A 9,172-nucleotide genomic window follows, 5' to 3' on the forward strand; every position below is an offset into this window, starting at 1 on the left:
GAATGATTTATGAATTTGGATCACTGGCATCTTTGGGACGCAATTCGGAGATTTTTGGTTTATTATAAGAGGACCAGTGGGAGATTTACACAATGTGTCGATGCCTGGCTGTTTTACTAGCGCATTGACACGTCCTGCATCCCCCCACTGGCCCACAACATTAACAGCTATCAGGATTCCATTTTATTTTTTATAATTTTTTTTTCATATTTTCATATTTATTTATTTTTTATTTTTTTTATTTTGTCTCATGCATTTTTCATGTACTTTTTATACATTTTTTTATTGATTTTTCCATACTATATTATATATGGGAGGTATTAATATAGAGATCCTGGAGAATATCCTGTAGGATAAACAAAATATAAAAAAGGCACTAATATGTGTGTTAAACCACTTATTATAGGTATGGGTGAATAAGAATAGCACGTTAAAAGGTAACATAATCCTATCAATTAATTACAATTGGGTTTCATTTTTAAATAAAAGTTATCTACCCAATGCGGTCGGATTACATCTACCGCATAGTCTGAACAGCTGAATATGTAAGTGCGAATATATATGGTCCGGTCCAGGTTTTATACAAACATACTGATTGGATTCAGTCCGGTGCAGCTAGAATGACCTAATAAAAGGATTGATTCCGTCCCTCGTTTTCATATAACTGTTACCACTGAGGAAAAAGCCCGGGAGCTTTCGAAACGTGTCTGGTGAACAGATAGAGACAGCGATACAAAGAAAATACAAGAAGCTGCACTAATAAGAAAAATCGCATGCCCGCTGAACGCGATCAAAAGTCTTGGAGTTAGCGTCTCAAAGTCGCCAACCTGCATGCGCAGAGAAGTAAGTGCTGGCACCAGTGGATATTAGGGGCGAGAGAAACTTGCGGCTAGCGCGTATGTATCTCAGCTACCGACTAAATGGAAAACTACTCAAGAGTCTGGTAAGCGCAAAAGTATTATGTCATACTAAAATCAAAGTCTGATTCAAATATTGACTATTATGCTGTTCATGGAACGGTGATATAAAACGGCAACTAGAATATACCAAGACGATTAGGAACTAATCAATTCTAATACATGCAGCAAGACAACAACAATAAGATACTTTTGCAGATATCTGCAGTGAATTATCAAAAAAGTGTGTGAGCTCCGCGCTAGCTATTAATAGAGGGACTGTGATATTATATTATTTCAACTGAAGGACTATGCGCATCAACATATGATTATGTCGATTTAAAAAAAAAGTTTTTTAAGGTTATGTTATGAAGGTTATAGGGGTATCTGTGTTTTATGTGGAATATATTCTAAGGGCAAAATAAGAATAAATAGTTGTATATTATTTTTGTTTTATCTATTGTTATGTAATAGGAAGCAAGCCAATAATTGAATAACAGTATACCAGGTGGTCTAGGGCAAACAGTTAATCCTATTATGCTTGAAGGAGGGCAGTTTAAACTTGCCCTTGCTGTAACTTCATGTTCCTTCTCTGTCCTGATCATAGAGATTGGTTTAGGGATGGGATAGAGAGAACCATGCAGCTGTACTTTGCAGCTACACAGCTCTCTCTATGATTGTGCAGAGTAATTTAGGGATGATCAGCCAGATAATAGGGGGAAAGTCATCTTGTAGTGGGGTGGAATGATCACAGCTGGACATACCTTTTACATTACCTATAAAAAAATTAACATCTGCCTTCTTCTGAAACCTTTCATCCCAGATGGAGCCCAGAGAATGTCAGTAGGTAAAGATATCCTGTTCTTAAGATGTTACAGCTTATAGAAGCCCAGAAACAGGTACACAGCAAGCTGACCCTCCCTCCAGCTGAGAAACACAGTTGCAGACCCCACCATGAAAAAGCCTCAGCCAAGAGCTGAATGGGCAAAGATCTAACTGTGATGAACTTGAATTTAAAGGGAATCTGTCAGCTCCAAAACACACAAACTAGATTAGGCAGTGTATAGTGTAAGTAACGCTGAGTCCTGTTATATAATTATTATCTTCATACTCACCTGTATTCTGACACTGTGCTCCAACAGTAGTACAATGCATTGAGAGGACTCTGCTTTGAGTCCTCCCCATTATGAGCTCAGGAGACCTCTCAATGCATTTTACTGCTGGTTTGTTGGAGCATAGCATCAGAATGCAGGTGAGTATGAAGATGATAATTATGTAACTGGACTCAACGTCATTTACACTATACACCGCTTACTCCAGTTTGGGGGGGTGGGGGTGGGGGGGTGATTTGGAGTGGAGAGATTCCCTTTAAAGATATTAGCTAGTGGAGATGGATTTTTGAGGTTGCAGTAAATGTTATGTGTTGACTATGGTTTCATTTGTATCTAAAATAAGTTTATCGGTCACATATGTAGCTTCTACTACCATATCATGGATCACTAACTTACAGTGTATGTTAACAATATTTAACAGTCTTCAACATACACTCACCTAAAGAATTATTAGGAACACCATACTAATGCGGTGTTGGACGCCCTTTTGCCTTCAGAACTGCCTTAAGTCTACGTGGCATTGATTCAACAAGGTGCTGATAGCATTCTTTAGAAATGTTGGCCCATATTGATAGGATAGCATCTTGCAGTTGATGGAGATTTGAGGGATGCACATCCAGGGCACAAAGCTCCCGTTCCACCACATCCCAAAGATGCTCTATTGGGTTGAGATCTGGTGACTGTGGGGGCCATTTTAGTACAGTGAACTCATTGTCATGTTCAAGAAACCAATTTGAAATGATTCGAGCTTTGTGACATGGTGCATTATCCTGCTGGAAGTAGCCATCAGAGGATGGGTACATGGTGGTCATGAAGGGATGGACATGGTCAGAAACAATGTTCAGGTAGCCCGTGGCATTTAAACGATGGCCAATTGGCACTAAGGGGCCTAAAGTGTGCCCAGAAAACATCCCCCACACCATTACACCACCACCACCAGCCTGCACAGTGGTAACAAGGCATGATGGATACATGTTCTCATTCTGTTTACGCCAAATTCGGACTCTACCATTTGAATGTCTTAACAGAAATCGAGACTCATCAGACCAGGCAACATTTTTCCAGTCTTCAACAGTCCAATTTTGGTGAGCTCGTGCAAATTGTAGCCTCTTTTTCCTATTTGTAGTGGAGATAAGTGGTACCCAGTGGGGTCTTCTGCTGTTGTAGCCCACCTTTCTTTCCCATTCTGACATTCAGTTTGGAGTTCAGGAGATTGTCTTGACCAGGACCACAACCCTAAATGCATTGAAGCAACTGCCATGTGATTAGTTGACTAGATAATCGCATTAATGAGAAATAGAACAGGTGTTCCTAATAATTCTTTAGGTGAGTGTATATCCTTAACCTCCATAATGGCTTATACTAATAGCTATGACTAAGAATACACGTTTTTTCTTGTATGTAATTTATAATAATGGACAATGCTTTTAGAGTGAAGAAGTCTGCATTACTCTGTCATTATTAGGTTCAGCCAGAGCTAAACTGGAGAGTAGAGGACTGTTCTGTCTTCTCCTTATTCACTGCTCCACTTTACTTCCTGCTTCTCTTTAGACACTGCAGGAAATGGCTGGGAATGCCGCTCAGCCAATCATTGGCCAAGGCGGGTCATCACTGCAGCCAGTGATTGGCTGAATAGCATTCCTAGCTATTTTCTGCTGTGTCTAGTGAAAGCCAGGAAGTGGATTGTAGACTCGGGCTTCATCAGAATGGCAGCAGTGGAGGATCAACAAGATGAGTTTGAGATCTGTTATATTTTTATTCATTTGTTTGCCATTCAAGATCTTTTTTTCTACTGGAATAACCTTTTAAATAATGAAAGATTATGCTAATGTTTGTGTCTTGGGTGAAATACATAGTTATCTCTAAAGCTAGCTCTCTAAATGCAGTCCTGTGAAAAAATATTTGCCCCTTACAAATTTCTTTTGTTTTTTGCACATTTCTCTCACTTAAATGTTTCAGATTACCAAACAAATTTGAATATCAGACAAAGATAACCTGAGTAAATACCAAAATGCTGTTTTTTAATCGCTGATTTTATTTATTAAGGGAAAAAAGCTATCCAAACCAATCTGACCCTATGTGAAAAAGTAATTGCCCTCTAAGCCTAGTAACTTGTTGTGCCAACCTTGTTGGCAGCCACTACAGTCAGGCGTTTGTGATAACTGGCAATGAGTCACATCTCTGTGGAGGAATTTTGTCCCACTCTTCCTTGCAGAATGATTTTCATTCAGCCACATTTGAGGGTTTTTGAGCATGAATGGCCTGTTTAAGATCATGTTACAGCATCTCAATCGGCTCTAAGTCCAAACTTTGACTAGGGCTCTCCAAAACCTTAATTTTGTTTGTTTTTTTAGCCATTCAGAGGTGGAATTGCTGGTGTGCTGCAGAGCTCAAGTATGCTTGAGCTTAAGGTCATGAACTGAAGGCTGGACATTCTCCTTCAGGATTTTCTGGTAGGGAGCAGAATTCATGGTTCCATAAATTACAGCAAGTCGTCCCGGTCCTGAAGCAGCAAAGCAGCCCCAGATCATCACACTACCACAACCATGTTTGACTCTCGGTATGATGTTCTTTTTTGGAAATGCTGTGTTAGTTTTACGCAAGATGTAATGAGATACATACCTTACAAAAAGTTCCACTTTTGCCTTGTCAGTCCACAGAATATTTTCACCAAAACCTTGGGGATTATCAAGATTTTTCTTTTTTGCAAATGTGAGACGGGTCTTTGTGTTCCTTTTGGTCAGCATTCCCATGCATACCATTTTTGCCCAGTCTCTTTCCTATTGTTGAATCATAAACACAGACCTTACCTGAGGCAAGCGAGACCTGCACTGCTTTAGATGTTGTAATTTTGGTAGGCTGGCCACTCCTGGGAAGGTTCACTACTCTTCCATGTTTTCTCCATTTGTGGATAATAGCTCTCACTGTGGTTTGCTGGACTCCCAAAGCCTCTGAAATGGCTTTGCAACCTTTTCCAGACGTCCTTTCTGATCTGTTCTTGAATTTCTTCTGATCTGGGCATGATGTGTTGCTTTTTAAGATCTTTTAGCCTATGTCATGTTGTCAGATGGGTTCTATTTAAGTGATTTCTTGAGTCTACAGGTCTGGTAGGAATCAGGCCTGGGTTTGACTAGTGAGACAGAACTCAGCTTTCCAAAAACTGTCACAGTTAATTCATGGTGGGTGGAGGCAATAATTTTTTCACAAAGGGCCAAGTTGTTGGGGATAGCTTTGTTCCCTTAATATATGAAATCATAATTTAAAAACAGATTTTTGTTTTTACTTAGGTTATTTTTGTTTGATATTCAAATTTGTCTGATAATCTGAAAAATTTAAGTGAGACGAATGTACAAAAACAAAATAGATCTCTAAGGGGGCAAATACTTTTCCACAACACTGTATATTCCACTAGCCACTGTGCTGTGCCACATTTCTCTACATTGTCCTATTTTGGCATAATAAAGTTTACATTATAATTAACCGTATTAGTGCGCGCTGCCCGGGGACAGTGTATAATCAAAGGTCTCCATTCAATCAGGCATATTTTTACATAAGTAATGCTATTATATTCCTGCAGAAGTTGAAAAGGTTAGTTATTTCTGTGACATATTAGATCATGAAACATATTGTTATTGTGAGTTTATTCTAATGCCAAGTTATCAGCATTATGTATGTGCTTTGAATACTGAACAGGCTGCAGATCAGCTCATTGTGTAGAAGCTGCCCGAATTGTTATGTTCTAAATGAAAAATAGATGTACCAACTCTTTCATTTTAATAAAATGCATTTTACAGAAGGCAGACCTGCAACTACATTTAAAGATTGATACAGGTCGGTAAGGGTAGGTTCACACCATTTAACTGAACTGGCAGCCTGCCAGTGTTCACTGGATCCAGCCCAGATGGATACTGCTATTCACCGCCGGACCACAAAGACTATAATGGTATATGGGCATGTATTGGGCATAAGGACATGTAACAGTTTTTGTATGGCCCGAAAGCTGGCATTTTGCTGGAAAGCCGGGCGGATCCCTCCTAAATCCTATTATCAGGGGCGGTAGTTATAGGCTAAGCAGGGGAAGTGGCAGCTCTATGGTGGGAACTCAGAAGGGGCCTACCCAGGAGGAGGACTAAAAGTTTTTACTGTCAAGGCCACCTCAATAGTATTATACAATAACATTATATACAGAGAAACTGTTAGAAATGAACAGAGCTGCTGCTGGGCCTCGTCTGAGAGAGAGATCTTGACTAACCACAGGAGTGGGGCTTCACTGAAGTTGGGGGTTGCAAAGAAATTGCTGGTGGGGGGCTGATTCAAAAATTTGCTGTGGGGCCCAGTTATTTCTCGTTATGCCACTCAGGGGCGTAGCTATAGGGGGTGCAGAGGTAGCAGTCGCTACCGGGCCCAGGAGCCTGAGGGGCCCAAAGACCCTTGTGCCACATAAGTCACTGGCATTATAGAAAGTGCATCCTGGTCAATTTACACCTCTGGCTGGAGGGAAGGGGTTGGGTCATCAATTTGGCATGAGGGGGTGCCCTTTTAATGTTTGAAAGGGGCAGGGGAGCACGTAGCCTTCCTGCTGCCTGAGGCAAACAAGCACTGAGGGAAGGGGGGGCCCAAGCTGAACTCTTGCACCAGGGCCCATGAGCTTTTAGCTACGCCCCTGATGCCACTGCCTATTATAGTCTATGAGGCCTGGCAGTCAGCAGCAGTATCTGGCTGTGCCGGATCTGGTGAACTCCAGCAGGCTGTTCTCTGCTGGAACAGCCTGCCTGATCAGTTAAATAGAGGCGTACATCTACCTTGATGGTTATGTAAAGTCAACACTATTGTAACCCATATATGTAGTTCCTATGAGTATGGAAGTGGTCACATGCGTTATGTATGGAGCCAGAAAAATGCTTATAGAAGGCTACATACCACCACCTGCCTCTGAAGCTGACAGAAAAATAACCTTTCCTTTTGGATGCCATGTTATGGAGATATTTCTCTTCGAAGCAATGAGTTCTGTAATTTTAGAGATCATCATTTAACAGATGCTTGATCTAATGGACATTTGGGGAATTTGTAGTCAAGCCCTTGAACTCTTTATTGTGATCCTAGCATTTTTTGTTATGTGGCAGGTACACCATACAAGAATGTCAGAACCCAAGGTTTCCCAGCAGAACATGGCCGATGGTATCACTCTGCCTGGTGTGCACCAATGATATAAAAACATTGCAATGGGTGGTTCTATTTCCTGACAACCGGGGTGTCATTCTGGCCTATATATATTTTATTCTTGCACTTTTAGTCCTTAGAGAGGAAATTTAATGTTTCCCCTCAATTGAGACAGCTTGTTAGACAGCCATGGGGGTCGATTGAATGAGATGGGTCCCAGATTAGGTTGATCACATAACTAATCCTCTAGAATTACAAGAGGCTAAGCAAGCTCTTCTCCTCATTATGGGTGCCACAGTTTTAGCAAAAGAGGTTAAAGAACCAGACAGAGGATAATGATTCTCTCCTACAAGGGATAGGAATTTGGTTGGTAGCAAACGAGCAACGAGTCCATCAACCTTGAAAGGATAAAAAAAAAAAAAAGGTGGAAGGTGAGACTAGCATTAAGAGGGGAGCCCTATTTTGACTTTTGGTATAGGGCCTTAGATACTCTGTGTATACGTTTGACTCAACATATATTAGACTGTAATGTATATAGTATATGAGGTGAAATGCGCTAGTTATCAGGTGTAGTAATAAACCATTAGCATATACAAAAACATTTAACAGTCAGGGGGGTCCATGGTTGAGTTGGGTCCCAGATCAGGTTGATCACCAGCTGTGTACCTAGCCTTTCTGCTGCCTGAGGTGAAAACTGAAATGGCACCCCTCCCCAATGCCAATTTCTTAACCTAACCCCTTCACCTAAGCCCATGGCCCTGCGGCTGCCCCTCGTTTGCCCCTACCTGGTGCTGCCTGAGGCTCACCTGGCCTCATTGGTGGTACACCTCTGTTGATCACATTTTGAATCCTTTAGAATGACGGGATGCTAAGCAAGTTCTTCTCCTCGTCATGGGTGCACAATGCTAAGAAGGATGAAGAACCAGCTAGAAGATAATGATTCTCTAATACAAGAGATGGGAAGTGGGTTGGAGGCAAATAACCAATGGGTCCATCTATCCTAGAAGGGCAAAAAAGATTTGGGTGGGAAAGTGAAACCAGCATCAAGAGGAAAGCCCAATTTAGTTTTTTGGTATAGGGCCCTATCTACTCTATGTATACCTTTTCCTCGACCTGTATCAGACTGTATTGTATATAGTATTTCAGATGAAATGCACTAGATGTCAGGTGAAGTAATAAACCATTAGTATTATCATTTACAGACACAAAAAACTTGAAATGTTCACATACACTTTACTTAATCATCTGTAAAATACACAAATGTAGATCCCACAGTTTATTAATAGGTGTATTTCAAGATAATAATACATTTTACTGTGTAATAATTGTTCTCAGTGTTGAGTTTACTGGACCATGCAACTGTCATAAAGCCAAATATCCTCTGAGAAAATTACTTTACAGCAATGTTAATTATATTCTCTATGGTCAAATTCAATGCAATCTTTAAATACAAGATAAATTAATGTAATATTGTGTGTAGATGAAATTATTATTGTCAAGAGCATGGGGGAAGAGGGTTAGGTGGAGGTAAAAGGGTTGTCTCGGAAGACAGCTCCTTTTAAAATTGATGCCAGCTTGGTGAACAGCAGATAACCCATCTGACTTCTTTAAAGGGGTTTTCCAGAATGTTTCTACTAATGATCTCTGGATAGGTCATCTGTATCTGATTGCAGATGGTTCGACACCCAGGGCACCCACCGATCCCCTGTTAGAGAAGGCATCAGCGCAGTTTTGCCTAGGTCATATAATGTCACGTTAATCATGGCCTAGGTACAGCTCAGCCCCATTGAAGTGAATGGTGTTGAGCTGCCATACCAAGCACAGCTGCTGTACAATGTACGATGTGCTTTCTGAAACCACTGATCACCAGGGGTCCCAGGTGTCGGACCCCCACCAATCAGATACTGATTACCTATCCAGAGTATAGTTATCAGGTGTAGAAAAGACTCGGAAAACCCCTTTAACTAACACTGATGAGCCATTATCTCCGGGGGAATCTATTTT

The sequence above is a fragment of the Bufo gargarizans genome, chromosome 4 (assembly GCF_014858855.1).
Source record: "Bufo gargarizans isolate SCDJY-AF-19 chromosome 4, ASM1485885v1, whole genome shotgun sequence".
NCBI classification, from domain to species: domain Eukaryota; kingdom Metazoa; phylum Chordata; class Amphibia; order Anura; family Bufonidae; genus Bufo; species Bufo gargarizans.